Source organism: Ovis canadensis, chromosome 3 (assembly GCF_042477335.2).
Source record: "Ovis canadensis isolate MfBH-ARS-UI-01 breed Bighorn chromosome 3, ARS-UI_OviCan_v2, whole genome shotgun sequence".
Lineage (NCBI taxonomy): Eukaryota > Metazoa > Chordata > Mammalia > Artiodactyla > Bovidae > Ovis > Ovis canadensis.
This window is the reverse complement of record NC_091247.1, coordinates 34100996-34120357: the sequence shown is the minus strand read 5'-3', so window position 1 is coordinate 34120357 and position 19362 is coordinate 34100996. Positions and strand designations below refer to the sequence as shown.

The 19362-nt window shown below is 45.0% G+C and overlaps 1 protein-coding gene across 3 annotated transcripts in view; it reads right to left on the bottom strand.

Moving 5' to 3' along the window:
* MAPRE3 (microtubule associated protein RP/EB family member 3) overlaps positions 1-18644 on the bottom strand; it is a 55352-nt gene extending 36708 nt beyond the window's left edge. The window contains exon 1 of one of the 3 annotated variants that reach the window (XM_069580276.1): positions 18225-18644. The gene's annotated coding sequence lies outside the window, so the exon portion shown is untranslated. The remainder of the gene's footprint in view (positions 1-18224) is intronic. The other 2 variants (XM_069580275.1, XM_069580277.1) reach the window with 2 other exon arrangements.
* Positions 18645-19362: the final 718 nt, after the last annotated feature.

Sequence of the window (19362 nt, the reverse complement as noted above, 5' to 3'; positions counted from 1 at the left end):
ATTCTCAGACCAGGGATCTAACCGGCGTCCCTTGCATTGCAAGGTGGATTCTTAACCACTGGACCACCAGGCAAGTACCCCAAGATTCTTAATCACACCTTTGGTCATATAAGGTAATATTCACAGATTCTGAGGATTAGGACTTTTGGGGAGTCAGCATTCTGCCCACTATATCTACTTCAGACCCCTAGAACTATAAGATAACAGATTTACATTGTTCTAAGTAACTACCTTTACGGTAATTGTTACAGCAGCGATAGAAAATAAATATGCAGACCAACTGTATTTCCTCCCACTTGGACTCTCTAAGCTGAAGAGTCCCTCTTGTTCTCCCACTCTGTGGAGATTGCTCTGGTCTATGGTGGTGGACTGGGCCTCTTTAGAGCCTTCTTCTGACACCTTACTTCTATAAGGCAGGCCTCATCTGCTCAGATCCACACTGTCAGAACATGGAAAAACGAGATGTACGGAAGAGAACTCAGAACTAGAATACTGTGAAACATCGCAGCTGGGAGGAGGGTCCATGTGGAATTCCGACTGACTGAGGAAGAGCCATCATCCTTTCCCACAGGAATGAAAAGAGTTCCAACAGCACATATCTTAACCCCTCTTGGGGCGGAAGCACATCTATCTAAACGATACGAAGCAGCTGACAAGCAGGCTGGGGAAGGAAGCATGCAGAATCTGGGAATGTCCCTTCTGCTCCTCTCCAAGTGTTTCAAGTGCATCTAGGCAATTCAACCAGTAACCCCGACACATTGAAACATCTGCAGGTCCAGCTCAGGCAGAGCTTTATTCTGATCTTGAACAAGTCATTGGCCCTGTGTTTCATCTCCTCCACTAGCATAGTGAAAGCATCTTCCAGAGATGGATTCAAAACAAAGTTCCCTGACATGTTATTTCAGTGTCTTGGAAACAGCGCTGCTGGGGACAAAACTAAATACAATGTTAGCTGGGACAATGGAAAGTGCTTCCCACATATGTCTTGCATTGGTTCTTGAACATGACTACCGGAAACCTTATAAGTGGACATGATTTTAATGTAGCTGAAAACTGGAAGAAAGGTGGCAATGCATTCACCATAGTAAACAGCCGTAGTGGCAACATGTTTTGTGAGTGGAATGGCTTAAGGGCTGGTAATCTGGTGGGAAGAAGGAGAGAAGAGGGTCTTGAAACTGTGTTTGCAGAACCAGCATATGTTGTATTTGAATGATAGGTCCACCTGGGGCAGCTCTGCAAGGGGGCAGTACTAAAGCCCACCTTGGCCACTCCTTGATGCCACTACTGTTTGAGTGGTAGAATTACAGCACTTTTAATGGCCACATTTAATTTTTTCAATATTCTTCCATTTTTAAAAATAAATGAAAAATAGTAGAATCCCATGTTTTTAGAAAGAAGTAATACATTAGTATGTGTGTAGGAAAAAAAAAGTTAGAATATTCAACAAAATTGTGGTGCCAGTTTCTCCTCTGGGGACAAGGTTATGGAAGACTTCCACTTTCTACTTTATGCATTTCTGTAATGTTTTAATTTTTAAATATTTTAAAGGCTATTTTGATTTACATTGATGCTAAAGCTGAAACTCCAGTACTTTGGCCACCTCATGCGAAGAGTTGACTCATTGGAAAAGACTCTGATGCTGGGAGGGATTGGGGGTAGGAGGAGAAGGGGACGACAGGATGAGATGGCTGGATGGCGTCACTGACTCGATGGACGTGAGTCTGAGTGAACTCTGGGAACTGGTGATGGACAGGGAGGCCTGGCGTGCTGCGATTCATGGGATCGCAAAGAGTCGGACACGACTGAGTGACTGAACTGAACTGAACTGAACTGATTTACATTTATTATCCAAGAAAGGATTTTTTGATGACTACTATACACTAAAGGCATTAAATGTACATTGTTCTTAGAAATTTTGCTGAAAATATGGGCTAGAGTTTTTAGAATAATTTTTTTTAATTCATGGAAAAGCTAATGCACAGATAAAAATTAGGATATATAGATCATTAGGGTGAGAGTGAGATAAGTGATACAAAAAGTCTCAAGAGTGTTCTTCAGACAAATGCCAGGATTTGGTAGCTGTTTGAAGAATACTTTTCCAAGCCCTAAATCCCCAATAGGCGGAAAGGACCAGAGGTGAGAGGTGGCTGCTGCCCAGGGACAACCTGCAGTCAAAGGCTTCTTGGTGATTTCTCTTAACTCATCACCTGCCCTCAACTACCAAGTGCTGTTCAAGAACCTGAGAAATCTTCCTGAAGAAGCCAAGAGGCAGCCTCTTTGGAGAGGCTGTTAGAAGGCGCTGACAATTCCAGAAAACCAAGCTGAAGGCAGTGTATAAATTAAGATGCTTTGGGATTTCCCTGTCTGTCCAGTGGTTAAGACTCCATGCTTCCACTGCAGGAGGCATGGGTTCAAACCCTGCTGGGGGAACTAAGATCCCACATGCTGTACGGTGCAGTCAAAACAAAATTAAGATGCTTTAGCTCAGAGTTCTGAGAACTCTTAAATAACTAGTTATTATTCCCTCATCCCTCCCAAAGAGGTCATCTGCTCCAGGCAGGAAGTAACATAATTTCCACACAACTAGATGCTGCCAGAACCATCTGAGTTCAGATGATGAACTTTGAAGATAAAGCAGCAAATCGGACTTTCTTAAAGACTCCAGACAGGGCCTGTGTTATCACTGGGTTTCCAACGCCCTCAAGCGGGCCTCAGAAGCAAAGACCTCTTAAATAATGACCTTTGGCACATCCTGGACCGGCTCTGGGCCGAAGCAGTGCCTGGCTAGGTCTTGCTAACGGAGGCTTCCAAGCCATGGGAAGTCCTCTGGGCTACAGAGGCTTGTTACATCTGGGAAGGTGCAGGATACTCATTCTACCTGTTGTGAGAATGACCAGGTGCAGAAAGATCCCTCAAGAAGATCAGTTATCCGAAGTGTTGGTGGGTGGGGTTGGGGTGCTGCAGGGAGAAAAGGAGTTCAGGAGTCTGCCCTGAGGGCACTAAGCACTCCCAGGTCGAGGGCTTGTCTCCTGTACCCAGGAGAATGGGAAATGAGCCCCTGGGAGAGCTTATTATACTAGGCAAGTGGTCACTGTCTTTATGGGAGCACAGAATATGCAGTTGTTTCAGTCTCTGAAGATCCTCTCTGTGTTACTGGAAGGAGATCTCTCCCTGAGTGAGGCTTTGCTGCCAAAGGAGCTGGTATCTGTTCTCCTCTTCCCCTCTTCCCTTCTCTCTCTCAGGGCAGCTAGCTTGGCCTTCCCGGTTTCTGGCGCCCCTCCTTCTCAACATGGAGACTGAGAGACCCAAGAACCACTCTTTCTGTCACTCTTGTCCAGCAGTGATGAAGGTAACTGGTTTATTACTGCAGCCACGATCTACCACTTCTAAGAACTGCCTCATAGAACTGAGGACCAACAGCAACAAAGTACTTCTCAGAAATCCACTCATTCAGCAACTAATTGTTGGGCCTAAACAATTTCCAGTTCTTACAAGGGTGAATCAGTCAGTCTTGATCCTGTACTCATGGAGCTTGTTATCTAGTGAAATAGCCCAGCAGTAATGAAATCACACAAATAACTATGTAATTATGATCACATTAAGTGCTGTAGAAAAAACCTACACGATTAGGGTGTTTTGAAAGCAAAGACTTTCCATCTCTTATAAAAGATACATTTTACATTCAATCTAATATATTGATATATACAAACACACACACACGGACACAGATAATAAAATATAAGTTCCATCCAACAATTCTTACTACGAGTGATACCCTCTGATATTTTCTGGTCTTTTCATTTGGAAAATGCTGGTTACAACCCAGTAAATTGATCTCACAATCAGTTAGTGGTTGAAATCCACCACTTGAAAAACTCTGTCATGGGGCTCCCAAACTGGAGTGGAGATGGGCTGGAGGTCATGGAACACTTCCTTGAGGGATTACCATTTAGGCCAAGGCTTGGTGAGGTTACGGAGACTCAGTCTAAAAAGGCCACGAAAGAATGTTCTGGACAGAGGGAACAGCATATGCAAAGACTCCTCACTTAACAGAAAAGGAAAGTGGAGGTCAAGGAAGAGATGTGCCTTGTTCAAGGTCACATAACTCTAAGTCCTGGTCTCCTGATTCCGAGCTCATAGTTCTCAAGTGTACAGCCACCTCTCAGTCATAACAAGTCTTCCTCTTCATTTTACTAACAAGGAGCCAAGAGAGAATTACTCAGACCCAGGCTGACTAGGAGGAAAGAGAGAAGATCAACAGCGGGGGGTCAGGTTTACAAAAAAGCCTGTTTAATTCTCCACGCAAAACAATGCACCTTGGTGCCTACCCCACCTGGCTTGGGGCCTGCACTGTGTGTTCCTTCCTGGTAGGGACTGGCTGGGAACCATACTCCTGCTTAGTCCTGGCTTTAATGAAACATCACTTATTGATATTTCAGAATGTTCAGGCAAGGTTTAGACTCAGCTGAAGGCCCTGGAAAGGATACAAGGTACTGGCCTGGGCTTTTTCACATCCCTGTGTTGATGATGCTGGCACTCACTTTCCATGTGTTTCCATCTTGCTCAGGCCCCTGCTTGGCCCTTGTGATTGCTGTGCATGGTTAGCTGTGTAAGGGGCTTCTGCTGAAGCATGGAGGTAATGTGAGTCTGGCAAGTGACAGACAGGCCACAACCAACGGTGTCAGTCAGAGTCAGGGTCAAAGTGGATGGTTGAGGAGGACGTGAGAAGGAAGGGGGTCAGATGAGGCAAGGGCCTTAGGCAAGTTTCAAAACAGGCAAGAGAGAAACAAGGCTGCGATATACAGGTATATAGTTTGCACATTGCACAGAGCACCCTGGGAGGGGATGAGTGAGGCTGAGGTGGAACTCACACCCTGCTCACAAAACCGTGTTCTTGGCAAGTTGCTTTCTGCCTGGAGGAAACATCTTCATGGACAGAGGTCAGAGAGGAATGGCTGAGTAGGACATTTGGGCAGAGTGGGAAACAGCCAGGCCCACACTATAGGACATCAAAAATATGGCTCCCAAACCTAGGGAAGGTTGGCCTGCTCAGGTTTTAAATGCTAAAATTGTGTAGGTGGATACGGACTGGTGGTTGGGTGCCACTCCACTCTGTAGTGACAAGCTGCAACCATGAGAGCAATGGCTGACAAGCAGAGACCCCTCAGGGTGCCAGCACCTTATCAAGTCAGACTCTGTGATGCTCTTCCATCTTCACTTCTCCTTCATCAACCTCAGCATAATCCTGCCACACCCTGGAGGCACAGCTCCACTCCAGAGATTTCAATTAGTTAAAAAAATGTTGTTGGTAATACGTGCCCATGTTAAGAAGAAAAAACATTCTACACACACACACACAAAAAAAAAAAAAAAAAAAGGAGAGAGAGAGAGAAACCAAACATTCTACAAAGGTGAATAAGTAAAAGTAAAAACAGGGACTTCCCCAGCAGTCCAGTGGTTAAGACTCTGCCTTTCAGTGCAGGGGGCATGGGTTTGATCCCTAGTTGGAGAACTAAGATCCCATATGGGATGGTGAGAAACTACAAATGGTGCTGGAAAACTTGAATCAGTTCAGTTCAGTCGCTCAGTCGCGTCCGACTCTTTGCAACCCCATGAATCACAGCACGCCAGGCCTCCCTGTCCATCATCAACTCCCAGAGTTCACTCAAACTCATGTTCAGAAACTTGAATACTTCTATGCAAAACACAGCAACAGCAACAGATCATACATTGCATCATATACAAAGATTAACTCAAAATTGATCATAGATATAAATGTAAAACCTAAAAGACTAAGACTTAAAACTTATATAAAAGTAAAAACAGCCTTTGCCAAAGTTTAAAATTAAAATCTTCTTCAGTCAGTAACCTCCTTCCTGCTCATCCCTCATTTTCCACACCCCTCTTTCTGTCCTCACTGGAGCCTGTAATGACTCTCCCCCTCATTCCTTTGACAACCAGCGCCTGTCTTCAATTTGCAGTGCTTCCCTCCACCTCTGACCTCAGGGCCAGCTGCTCCACTGCCATCTCAAACTCTGCCTCCCCAGAAACCTTGCCCTGAGAATGCCAAGTTGCCCCCTTCCTTGTGCCCCTCTAGTTACTGTTGCTTCTCTAGACTACAGGACTTCAGAGACTTAGCCCATTAGGAATTCATGGGTCCAACTCAGCCCCCACCCTTGCACAACAAGACTTTCATTCATCTCTCAAACGCCCAGGCTCATTTCTCACAGTGGTTAATTCAGACCTTCAGGACCTCACTCCACCTCAGCAACTGGCCTTGGCTCTATCTCACTAAGGAAAAGGTCTTTTATTAGCAGGAACTCCAGCCATTTCCCCTGGACTTCACTCTGCAAGTCAGGGATAGAAAGAGCCCCACTCTCTCCTCCTACCAGTCTCAGAGGAAGGCAGCCCTTCCCTCTCCTACAAAGTTACCCCTGCCCTGGTGTCCTCAAGATTACTCCTGTTTCCTCCCCTTCTCTCTTGGGTTTTTTTTTATATGTTAAAATGTTTTTTTATTGCATCTGAAGCCACTTTCAATAAATATCTTGAGTTTGGGGCCTTGGCTAGGTAATCATTTTGCAATAGAAATTAAGACTTTTTCCCTCAGATAACCCCTTTTCCTTCCCACCATCAAACATGCTGAGATCTTCTTATTATAAGAAATCATTCTAAGTTGATACCAAACTCTTACTCGGATTGTAAGTTAGTCGGATCACCATGGAGAACAATGTATAATAAGCCTATTGAAACAACAACATGAAAGCAATCTAACTAACCATCAGTGGATGAATGGGTAATGAAACTGTATACATACACAATGGGAATATTATTCATTCATAAAAAAGAAAAGGAATCTTGCCATTTACAACACGGATCGACCTTGAGGGCTTAACGCTAAGAGAAATAAGCTGCACACAGAAAGACATACTGTGTTATCTCGCTTATACGTGAGATCGAAAAGCACTGAACTCATAGATACAGAGAACAGATTGGTGGTTGCCAGATTGGGAGTGGGGGAGTGGGTGAAGGTGGTCAAAAGGTACAAACTTCCAGTTATAAAATAAGTAAGTGCTGGGGAATATAATGGACAGCATGGTGACTATAGTTAATAATACAGTATTGTCTATTTGAAAGTTGCTAAGAGAGCAGATCTTAGAAGAGCACAACAAAAAATCTGTAACTATGTGTGGTGATGGATGCTAACTAGATTTATTGTGATCATTTTCAGGTATATACAAATGTTGAGTCATCAAAGCCAATATAACGTTGCTATGTCAATTATATCTCAGTTAAAAAAAAACACAACATTGTTTGTGAGCTTTGCCTCAGTAATTCTACTTTATAGGATATACCCCTGACGAAATAGCCCACAAAAGAAAGAGTAATCTATACCGTGATGTTCAGAGCAGAGAAATTTACACTTGCAAAATGTTGGAAACACCCCAACTGCTCAGTAATAGATTGACGGTTAAGCACATTTTGGTATCAATGTAATGGAATACCACAGAAGGAATGGCATATTTGAAGTGATAAATATAGGGCTTATGTTGATACAGAGAAATCTATAGATGAAGCATACTTTAATACAGAAAAATTATATAAACAGAAAAAATACATGCTGACTAAAATTTTATATCTGTTTGCTGATCAAGAATACAGTTACAACAAAACAAATGTTTGATCTGCTGCTTCTGGTCACTGCTTTCCTCCCCTTCTCTGCTGCTCTCTGGTGACCACCATCGCCTCTACTTTCTCTACACCCAGGTCCCGCTTCACCCTATCCAACTTGGCTTCCAACTCCAGGGTTTTACTGGAACAACACTCTTGCCACGATTTTCATCTGGATAAAGCCTTGAGTCTAGTTGAACCGGCCACCCTGAAGTGCTCTGCCCTTGCTGCTGAAGCCTCCTATTTCCCACAGTGCTTCACTTTTTCCCTCATTATGGGCAATTCTCAAAGCTTACTACCAGGAGCTCTGGTCTTTGTGCTCTGTACCCAAGACCCCTGGAGAGATCCCCCCCTCCACACCCCCCGCCTTTCAGAGAAGCCAGTGTTTCTGTATTGTTGACTCTCACACCCACAGCTCCATCCAACCTCACCCTCAGCTTCTGGGCTTTTGGGATCACTCCACTTGGATGTCACCAACTGTCACCTTTAGCTCTCTGTGCCTAAGCCAAAACTTATCTTCAAACTGTCTCTCCAACTTCCTAATTTCTGACTGTTACCAATGTTGTCCAAATTCTCAGACTCAATCTGATAAGGGTGACCTACTTATGCTCCTCAGCCAGCCAGTCCTTCCAGGACATGGCCCCTTACCTCGTGGAAAGCCCTCTCTGGTGTCCTGCTCGTCTTCAAGATGAGCTCAGGTTCTGCTTCCTCTGTGAAGTCTTTTCTGATTTCTCTGGTTCACAATGATTGTTTTCCTCTCAGAGTCCTTTTTGAATTTAGACTCTACAGTGCTAGTGACTTAACACAATACTGTTTTTTTCATTTCTTTTGCCTGAACTCTCTTACTCATCTGTCCTCTGGTGGGCGGGACCCTCTGTCAACCCTGCCCATCAGCGGTGATGTGCCTCCCTCTCTGAAGCCTTCCAGGGTTCTTACAGGCTCAGAGTCACTCTTGTGCCCAGGGTTACCAAAGCACCCCTTCCCATCACTGCTGGAGTTTCCATCCCCTGGTGTTATAGCGATCTATATAAATTTGTGTCCAATTCTCTCGCCAGAATGTTAGCTGAGTTCCTTAAGGGCAAAGACCGTGTCTTACACAACAAAGATATATCACCGATGTCCAGTGTTGTCATGCACACGGGTCATTCCACACATCCACCTTATCTTCTAAACCAGACTGCAGTCTCTCATGGATAGGGGCTGAATCTCATTTCTTTTACACCCCATAATGACTCAGAATGCAAAACAGAAAGTATACTTGTTGAGAGTACACTTAGAATAAGCCCTTGAGATGACAATATGTAAATTTATATGAATAACCTATAAACCTGGAAACTATACCTCCTGGGAAATACAAGTCTTATCAAGTCTCAAAACACTGCACCTTGCTATTTTAGGGCCAGCATAACATGTCTCTTCACTTAGCAGTGGTCCTGTCACTTAAAGGTGTTAATAGGATGCCCAAACTGGGAGCTTTCAGCTGTGAACTCTACCATCTAAAATCAGAACAGATCAGAGACTAAACCTGAGTCCCTGATAAGTGGCAATAATCTGCAGGGATGGGAGAAGGGGCTGACCGCCATCTGCCAAGAGTCTGGTGCTACAGAAAGGTCTAGCTACACAGTCTGTATTACCCTAACTGGAGATACTCCTCACACAGGAAGGGATATTTAATTTCATCCAGTGGTTCAAAGCCTGCCCCTTTCACATGGCACAACACACAGTAGTTCAGCTAGGATACTGCTGACTCAGGGGAGCTAAGATTTCATTTCTTACCAGTTAGGAAACAACACTGAAATTACAAAGTGACCAGGACAGTAACACCCTCAAGAGAAGATGAATGCTTCTTCCTCAATCACTCTTTCCAGGTGGTGGAGCATCTCCAGCAAACCATACCCAAAGACTTGCTCATCAACAATTCCTGAGGGCAGGAGAGGCCTCTACCCCGTCTGGGGCGGTTGTTTGGGGAGTCAGAACCACTTGGAGGAAGCAGCAGATCCTGCTTAAGAAAACATTTTATATCACAACACAGGCTGAGCTGTGTGACAGGCCACACGGTTCCTCAAGTCTACGTCTGGGCTCCCCAGTGCTCAGAGGTGGGCAGACACCACCGTGGGTGGAGGACAGCGATCAGCCCATTGGACAGGCCATTGACATGATGCACAGTGTGTGCGTGGATGGGAAAATGAGCGAGAGGACAGCTTCCGGGCCAGCCTGTCCCTTCACAGCCAGCAGCTCCAGGGACTTGCCCAGTCCATCCCCTTGAGGGCTTCTGTCATCAGGTGGCCACTGGCGGGCACCCAAAATTTCCATGCTTGCAAGAAAAAGGGCCATGGCAGAACAGAATATGGCCAAGGGCAAAGGGAGAGAGGAGGCTGCCGGAGGCCTGGGCACAGTCTTTCAAAACAGGTAGTTCAGATAGGTACACAACCACCAAAACAAAAGTGGTGGTGGTGGTTTAGTCACTAAGTCATGTCCAACTCTTGCAAGAGAGAAAGCCTCAAATCAGGCTCCTGAGCCATGGGGGAACCACACCACCAGAGAATCTTTAAAGGCTTGGGAAGAAAAAGCCCCCCTAAAATGGAGCCCTGTGCCATACAGGGTTTTACTGAAACCTGATAAGCTTAAACAGCAAAAGTTAAGAGGCAAAGAAGACTATTTTGTAAGACATTCTCTTTTTATAATTTTTTTTTTACATCTCATTTGAGTCAAGAGGAACTATTTCATTTGGGTGATTGGACTTGGGAGTCTCTAGGCTGTGTTTTTAGTCACACACCCACACAGTCATACTCCCGGCATGCTCTCTCTTAAAGAAGAAATGAAGCAGCATCCAAACGAACGCCTTTGAGAAGTGTTTATCTTTAATCAAAACCACAGTGAAACAAAATTGTAAAAAATTAAATACCTTGGGGTTTTCTTAGAGATTGCTCTACTTCCTGGAATCTATACATCATTGGTTTAAAAATTTTGTAATAAAAGTTATAGCTGCTTAATGCAGAAAAGTTTGGAAAACACTGAAAAAGCACTCAGAAAAAAAAAGTATTCCTGTTACTTAAAGATAATCATTGATGGTTTTGGCATACACCCTTCCAGTACCTTTTCATATCCTTTAAAGTAAAACTGGTATCATTCTGGACACAATTTTGTATCCTTTTTGCATTGATTATATCAAAAGTTTCTGATATCAGTAAATATTCCAGGAGATTTTTAATGCCTGTGCAATATTCTATCTGGGTGAACTGACCAAATGCCTAATTGTTGATCCTTTTGGTTGTTTTAACTATTTGATTATGTTAATAATGATTATAATGAATAATTTTGCATTAATAAAAATGATTGTATAGGTACTTTTATATACAACTCTGATTTTCTCAATATTCCTAGAACAGCAATTTCTGATCTAAAGGTATGTTCCTTTTAAGGCTTTTGATACATACTGTCAAAATGACAGGGCAGATTTGAAGACATGCTCTTGCTCAGTTATTTTAAACATATCACACCACTGGCATGCATCTCCTATATACAGGAAATAGTTTCAGGAAAAAAATCATTTTGCATTGAGTCAAAACATTTAGATAGACCAAATATTTATTTACTTCAGGCAAATGACATGTCCAAAGCTCAAAACACCAGTGTTATGTTACTCCCATTTAACAAAGTTGGCAGGGCATGATGCTAGTAAGAACAAGATACTAGACTGAAGCTGGTATGGGGCAGTCAACTCTACACAGAGGAAAAACCATCATTGGCCAACTGTCACACAAATTTGTACTCTTGGCCAAAGGGAGGGTTGGGTGATGGAATGTGGATTACTCAGCACAACCCATGCTAGCTCTGGGCTAAGTCAAAGCACGTGTCTGATGATAGGTGTGTCATCCTCCTATAATAAACAGGATATCTGGCTAGAAAACAGGACTGAAACTTATGAGAAAATTAAAGCTCAACAATATTTAATAATTCTGTCAGTTATCAGTGATTCCTAGGAGAAGTGGTTAAAAAATTGCTGTGCAAAGTTGTACTCTATTGGCCAGATCCGATCTGAAATCCAGCTACCGTAATAGAGGTCGTCAGCATTTCAGATGCACACCTATACTTCAAGCCCTCTTGATGCTAAGTAAGGGGCATGGATTTTTCTTTAAAAAAAAAATTTATTTTGTATTGAGGTACAGCCCATTAACAAGGTTGTCATAGCTTCAGGTGAACAACAAGGAGACTCAACCGTACATATACATGTATCCATCCTCCTCTAAACTCCCCTCCCATCCAGGCTGCCCCATAACATTGAGCAGAATTCTGTGTGTTATACAGTAGGTCCTTGTTGGTTGTCCATCTTAAATATAGCCGTGTGTACAGGCAACCGTAAGTTAAAGATATTAAGTCTGTGAGTCTCTTTCTGTTTTGTAAGTAAGTTCATTTGTATCGTTTTTTAGATTCCATATATAAAAGATGTCATACAATATTTCTCCCTCTCTGATTTACTTCACTCAGTATGACAATCTCTAGGTCTATCCATGTTATGGCAAGTGGTATTATTTCATTCTTTTTAATAGCTGAGTAATACTCCATTGTAGAAATGTATCACATCTTTATCCATTCCTCTGCTGATGGATGTTTAGGCTGCTTCCATGTCTTGGCTACTGTAAACAGTGCTGCAGTGAACACTGGGGTACAAGTATGCTTTCAGATCTGGAGAAGGCAATGGCAGCCCACTCCAGTACTCTCGCCTGGAAACTCCCACGGACGGAAGAGCCTGGTAGGCTGCAGTCCAGGGGGTCGCTAAGAGTCTGACATAACTGATCGACTTCACTTTCACTTTTCACTTTCATGCACTGGAGAAGGAAATGGCAACCCACTCCAGTGTTCTTGCCTGGAGAATCCCAGGGATGGGGGAGCCTGGTGGGCTTCCATCTATGGGGTTGCACAGAGTTGGACACGACTGAAGTGACTGAGCAGCAGTAGCAGCAGCAGCATCCTTTCAGATCATGTTTTTCTCTGGATATAAGGGGCATGGATTTTTCATAAAGGTCATCTAGTTAGATGCCATTTTCATCAGTAGTTGAAAGTTAAATTAGCATATTAGAATAGCAATGATTACGTCAACCATTCAAGAGAAGGAAGGGATCATTCTCAAGAAGGGAATGAAAAGACTAGGAAAAGGCAGTGAGGTAGGAGGTCAGTGATGAATACTGGGCTGCCAGGAAGCAGCCACTTTGGAAGGTCCTGAGTTTACCTACAAGTCTGAAAGTGAAAGTCGCTCAGTCGTGTCTGACTCTGTGCGACCCCATGGCCTATACAGTTCACGGAATTTCCCAGGCCCAAATACTGGAGTGGGTAGCCTTTCCCTTCTCCAGGGATCTTCCTGACCCTGGTTTGGTACAAACAGCTCAGCCTGTTGGAAGGAAGTAGTCTAACCCTATCTGCCCCAAGCAGTGCCGGCTCCAAGTAAAGGCATTTGCTTTTTACACACCAAGATGTGATTACTGGAAAACAACCACTACCAACCCTATTGGTCTTCATTAAATCACAAAAGCATTTTGTTGTTCATTGTTCAATCACTAAGTCATGTCCGACTCTTTGCAACCCCACGGACTGCAGTATGCCAGGCTTCCTTCCCCGTCCTTCACTATCTCCCAGTTTGCTCAAACTCATGTCCATTGAGTCGGTGATGCCACCCAACCATCTCATCCTCTGTCACCCCCTTCTCCTCCCAACCTCAATACAAAAGTATACCTGCTTCTTATAACAATTCACATATAGAATTACATGAAAAAAGGAGAAATCACATATACATAGAATTTATATATAGAATTATATATGAAAAAAGGACAATTCACATATAGACAGAATTCACATATAGAATTATATATGAAAAAAGGAGAAGTTCTCCCTTGAGTCTCCTTTTCACTCCTCCACTCTCAAATTCCACTTTCTGGAGGTAAAAATTATTGTGTTTTAATTTTCAGTTTTTACGTGCCTATTTAGGAGTATTTTCTTTCCAAATGAGACTTTTTTAGGAATTTAAGTTCATTTGTGCTCCACCTGAATGGCTTGTCCTGGCTCCCTAATTATGTGGTTGACTCTGCCTGGAACTGGTGCCACCCCAAATGACCTCTCTTTACTCTGCTCACTAGCAAGGCGGTCTCCCTCTGAAGATGGATTGTTCCTCTCCCTGGCTCTCCATGTCTCCCAGATGCAGAGCTGATCAGAGCACAGTCACTGATGAAAGCAACGCCTCTAAGAGCAGAGGAACTGAATGAAGGCCACTGCGAGCTTTACTCACGAGGGACAGCTCAGCAGCTTTTCCATTTCAAATTAAGATCCCTCCCCAGACTGGCCTCCCCAACGGAGGACTAACCGCCCCCACAACACACTCAAACACACCAAGTCTGTGCTCTCCTCCTCAACTGCTCCCACCCTGCCAGCCTTTCAGATAACCAGGTCAGCTGAATACATGGAGACAAAGGGGCAGTTCATATACTCCTATTTTGGCAGTTGAAATAACACTGCAAATGCCAGGTCTTCACAGGATAAAGCCCTCTGTGCATGTCAAACAAACCGAAAGGGCTGCTGGGAGATGGGGGGTTGCTCAATTGAGGGTCCAAGATGGACTTGGGTCCTGATAAAATTTTGAAACCATTATTTTTTATTTTATACTTCAGTAATATAAACGGATGGTTGCTATTCTTTATTAAGCAGGTACTCTACATACTTCCTTTCATTTAATCCTCACAACCACCCTGTAAAACAGATGGTTATCATTTCAGGCTTGCAGATGAGAACACTGGCACTCAAGGTCCGTAAGTTACCCAAGGCCACACGGCCAGGAAGTGGTGGGACTGGGACTTGAACTCAGGTTTGTCTGCTTCTAGAGGCCAGACCATCTCCCTTTCTCAAGAATGGTGTTGTTTAATCACTAAGTCACGTCCAACTCTTTGTGACCTCATGGACTGTAGCCTGCCAGGCTCCTCTGTCCATGGGATTTTCCAGGCAAGAATACTGGAGTGGGTTGCCATTTCCTTCTCTGGAGGATATTCCAGACCCAGGGATCAAACCAGAATCTCCTGCATTGGGAGGTGGGTTATTTACCACCGAGCCACAAGGGAAGCCGGGGACTAGAATTTCTATGGCTTCCGGGAACCACTGAAGGTTACATTCTGGGAGCTGGAAGATAATCCAGTTTGTGCCTCCTCTCTGCCCCCTTTCAGCCCTCTCCACCTTGTTTCCTGGAATACAGCAGTAGCCTTGTGGATAAGAAGCTGAGATGACTTCAGATACCCACCTTTTGCATTTGCTTTATGTTAAATGATTCAAATTTAAGGAAGGAAAAACTTTCTTGAAGTGGAAATGCATGAGGGAAAATGATTATTTTTAAGGTGGCAAGAATAAATAATTAGACAGTGTGACACTCAATTTCACCTGGCTCTGTGACATCTCAGACAATAAAACAAGCCCTTGTCAACAGGGCTAATTAAAGACTACTAAATTACTTTTATTAAAACCCTCTGGAATATTAAAAATGAAGGATGAGGTAACATGGCATTGAAGAATTGCCCTAGACTGGCAATCTGGGTGCTAATCCTGACTCAGCCACTAATAACTACTAATGTTAATTTGCACGCTGCATACAGTTGACAAAGTGTTTTCACATACTTTCTACATTAGTTGGGTGACCTCAGGCGAGTCACTAACTCTTGGTGTCCCATGTCAAAATCTGGAAATGACAATACTGAATCATCTGAAGTTCTCTCTACTTCTAATGTCCTATGGGAGGAGGACATGTTTCTTAGGATCTTTACAAATGTGTCTGTAAACAAATCAGATGATTCTGATTTGAAAAATTACGCTTTCTGTTCAGCTCCTGAGAGATGTTACTTGGCTATTTCAGGTATAGCTCATAAGATGTTTGCTGCCAGCTAGTTGGCTCCGCTTCTGGAGGGTACTATATGAAGGTCTTGCATTAGATTTCTACACTGGAACTTTCTTCTGTTTAACAGCTAACTGCCATGCCTAACTCCAGTCAATCATCTTACACACATAACTCCAAAAAGTAGGTGGGCTTACTAAGTAGAAAGGACTTAAGGAAATCCTTCCTCACAATGCATGCGTTCTCAGGATAATCATGTACCCAGGAATATTATAAATACCATTCTCAGTTCTAAGACATGCAAATCCCTCCTTCAAGTCTTGCCACTTCCCAGATATTTTAATGTTCCTGAAATTAGGATGCACCTTAAATTCAACATATATATTTTGATCTGGTAGTATTAAATGAATTTACCTAAAAGCTGCTGGTAAACTGCTGGTGTGTCTTAGAATCAAGGAAATGTAGTGCTGTAAAACTACAACACAGATCACATAGACGTAGGTCTAATTTGGTTCAAATCATGTCCCTTTCCTTGATCCTAACAATTAGACTCAGTGACAACTGAACAGGCAACGTATAAGGCACAGGTATTAGTTTCCCAACAGCAGCAGTTTAAAAGGCATTCCATCATTATCTCATAAAATGCTGGTCTGGATTTCAAAGGCAAATTAACCCATATAAAAACCACTGGGATGCTCTGAAAATGTCCTATGCCACGGCAAACTGCAAAGGGAACATTTTACTCACACCCTCCTGATCTATCTAGCCTTAACACATTTTCTTGCTTCTTAGTTCACCACCCTCCACCCCAGTAAATATTACTGATTCCCAAAATACACTCAACCCAGGAGGAGCAGCTCTCCAGCACAGCTGTCTGCTCCGGCCCTGCCCGGGTATTTCGGTGAGCTATGCGACAGAGAGAGGACCACACAGAAGGAATGTAACGCTCAGGCCCCGTGGTTCCCATCAGCCCACAGGCAGGTGCATCCCGCCAAACCCCAGACTGGCATTTGAAACAGAAGAAACTGCACTGTTACATGGGGGCAGTAGTCTTCCTGAACTTCATCTCTATGTTTAAAACTAGGGCGACAGCCGTCCTTGCTACTGTAAACTAATCTGATGGGCATGGGGGTGGGGAGTGGTTCTGAGGAGGCTGCCAATAGGCCATGATTGAGCAAAGTCAAGGAGCTAAATTGTTATTCCTCACTGTTTGCAAGCCAGAAACTCCAAATCTGTGTGTCCTTCGGCATGATTTTTTAGAACCGAACCATCTACTCTTTTTGAGCCTGAAGTCAATAAAACTTGAGCTGCTTCTACAATTTAACTGGCTGATATTTACACATAGTTTCTGACAGTACACTAAAATCTAAAGCCAAAAAAAAAAAAAAAAGAATCAAAGGAAGTTGGCAACGAGGTACACACAGTAAGTAGTTAGGAGCCTTCGAGTTGAGGCATGTTGATTAAGAGCTTTTGGCTATGGGCACCAACTCTGACTTCAGCCTTAATTCTCCGGGAAAAAGAAAACAATTTGGGCTCCTCCTCTGTTCCAAGATCAGGGAATGCACGATGGGCAGGTGGATGGGCAGCAAACATAACCCTGGGGAATTGTTCACATATGCTAGAACCCCTATCAGGTGACAGCCCCCAGAGAGACTCACAGCTGCAGCAAGCAGGGAGTGCAAGCCTCAAACCTATACCAGCGAGAAACCTCAGTTCTGTTCCTCCTTTTCGGCTCTGCACGTTACCTTAAACTCACGCTCACCAGTTGGTTACCCCTTGGAAGTTATAGGTATCAAAGATCAAGTCCTGCCACAAACCCTTCAACATACAAACAGTTAAGCACTTGCTATGGCTATCAGGCCTGTTTCCAAACCTCCCATTATTACACCAAGTTGTACTGCGGGGGCGTGGGGGCCGGTGAAGTGGGGGAAAGCATTTTAAAGAGTACTGCAAGATGCTTCTTCACAACACCACACTGGAAGCGCAGGAACTTCAGCTCCCAAACGCAACCTTTCTCCCCCCTCCCTCCAGTCCCTCTCCACCGCGCCCGCCAAAGCCAGAGCTCAGCCCACGGAAGGCCACCGCGCTCCAGCGGGTGTCCACTGAACAGTAGCTGATCACGGTGATGGGGCCGGAAAGCCCCACACGCTCTCAGCAGCCAGTGAGAACTGTCCAGACCTGCCTCCCCACGCCCGCCGGGGCAGGAGCGTGTGGGTAGGAAACCTGAGGCCCCGAGGTTTGGGCAGGCACAACGTCCCCCCCTCCCCCAAGTCTGCCCTCGCTCTCTCCCTTGTCACTCTTTTTCTGGCATATCACTGGGGAAAACCGGGGAGGCCGGAGATGTCAGGCCCAAGAAGAGTAAGGAGAAGGGACAAGGGCGAACGGGAGGCAGTATTTTTTGGTGGGGGGGAAATCTGTCCAGAGCGGAGGTGCGGTAGCGCCGCATCTCGCGGGGAAGAACCCCCAGGTGAGTCTGGAGGGAGAAAAGGGGAGGCCTGACCGCCGAGGCCGCGGGGATCCCGGGAGAGCGGGATGGAGGAAGGGAGGCGCGGGCGTGGGGGAGATGCGGTTGGGGGGCGCGGGGGCGCGGTTGGGGAGGCGAAGGGGGCAGCTCGGTTCCCCTCCCCCAGCCCGGGCCCGGGCCTCCCGCTGACTCAGCCCCACGGCGTCGGTCGCCTCGGCCCGGACTCACAGTGCGCGAGGTGGCTCCGGCAGAGGCGGTGGGGGAGGGGGCAGGCGGTGGGGGGGGGAGCACTGCGGCTGAGGCTGCGGCTCCGGCCGGCGGCTCCGGGGCGGAGGGTCCTAGTAGAGGCCGCCGCGGTCTCCGGCTTCAACGCACAGAGACTGCGGGGGAAGAGAGCACTGCGCAGGCGCGATGCGGCCGCCGCTGTCAGTCCGAGCGGGGCGGGGCCAGGGCACCCGCCGTCTCCAAGGCAACTGGTTGGCGAGGGAAGAAGCGCCCGTACCTCCACCTTGTCTTAGCAACGGCGACGGGATGTGGGGTGGGGGGTGAGGGGCGACGAGAACAGTCCTTCTAAGTTGCCACAGCAACAAGGAGAGGCCACCGTCTCATAAATTTACGGCGGTATCGAGGGAACGCGCTCACCTTGTCACCATGGCAACTGGGAACAGCCCCTTCCTTTTCCCTTAGCAACAGGGTAACAATTCCTCCGCCCTAACTGAGGACAGAAGGAACAAGCACTTAAACCCGATTCCCAATAGCCAGATGACGGATTCTTATCTGTCTCACGGCTACTGCAAAGGAGAAAGAGAATAGTTCTTTTTCAGCGACACGAGAGTGCCAAGGCTGGGTTTTCTTTCTTCTCTTGGTTTATGCTTTTCTTTTCTATTTTTTTTTTTGTTTATGCTTTTCAATAGCAGTGTGTTACTCTAATATTCAAATTCAATTTTCCTTTACTTGTGTTAAACATTCCTTTCCGTCTCAGAAGAAAGTCAATACTTTTACCCCCAAATGGAGCTAACAGAATCGTCTATACACACTTTTTTTTTTTTTTAACCAAGCTTATTGTCTCTCTACCAATGCATTTGTAAAAACGACTCCTGTTTCTTCATCTTGCCTACTAGCTGGCTTAGATTCTACCCCCTCATAACTAGCTCCCTCTTTGATATATTCATTGGTGTTCCTGAATTCCCTGTTCTAGGTCAGTTTTTGTGGATCTCTCCAGTTCTTCTAGATCCTTCTTCCTGTCCATACCTACTATCCTTGTCCTCCAGTGCTCTACCCCAGGCTCCCTATGCTCACCTGTTTGTGATTTCCTCAGCTTGGTTCTCTTGGTGCAAATTACTTCTGGGTCTCCCTCCCTCAGCCC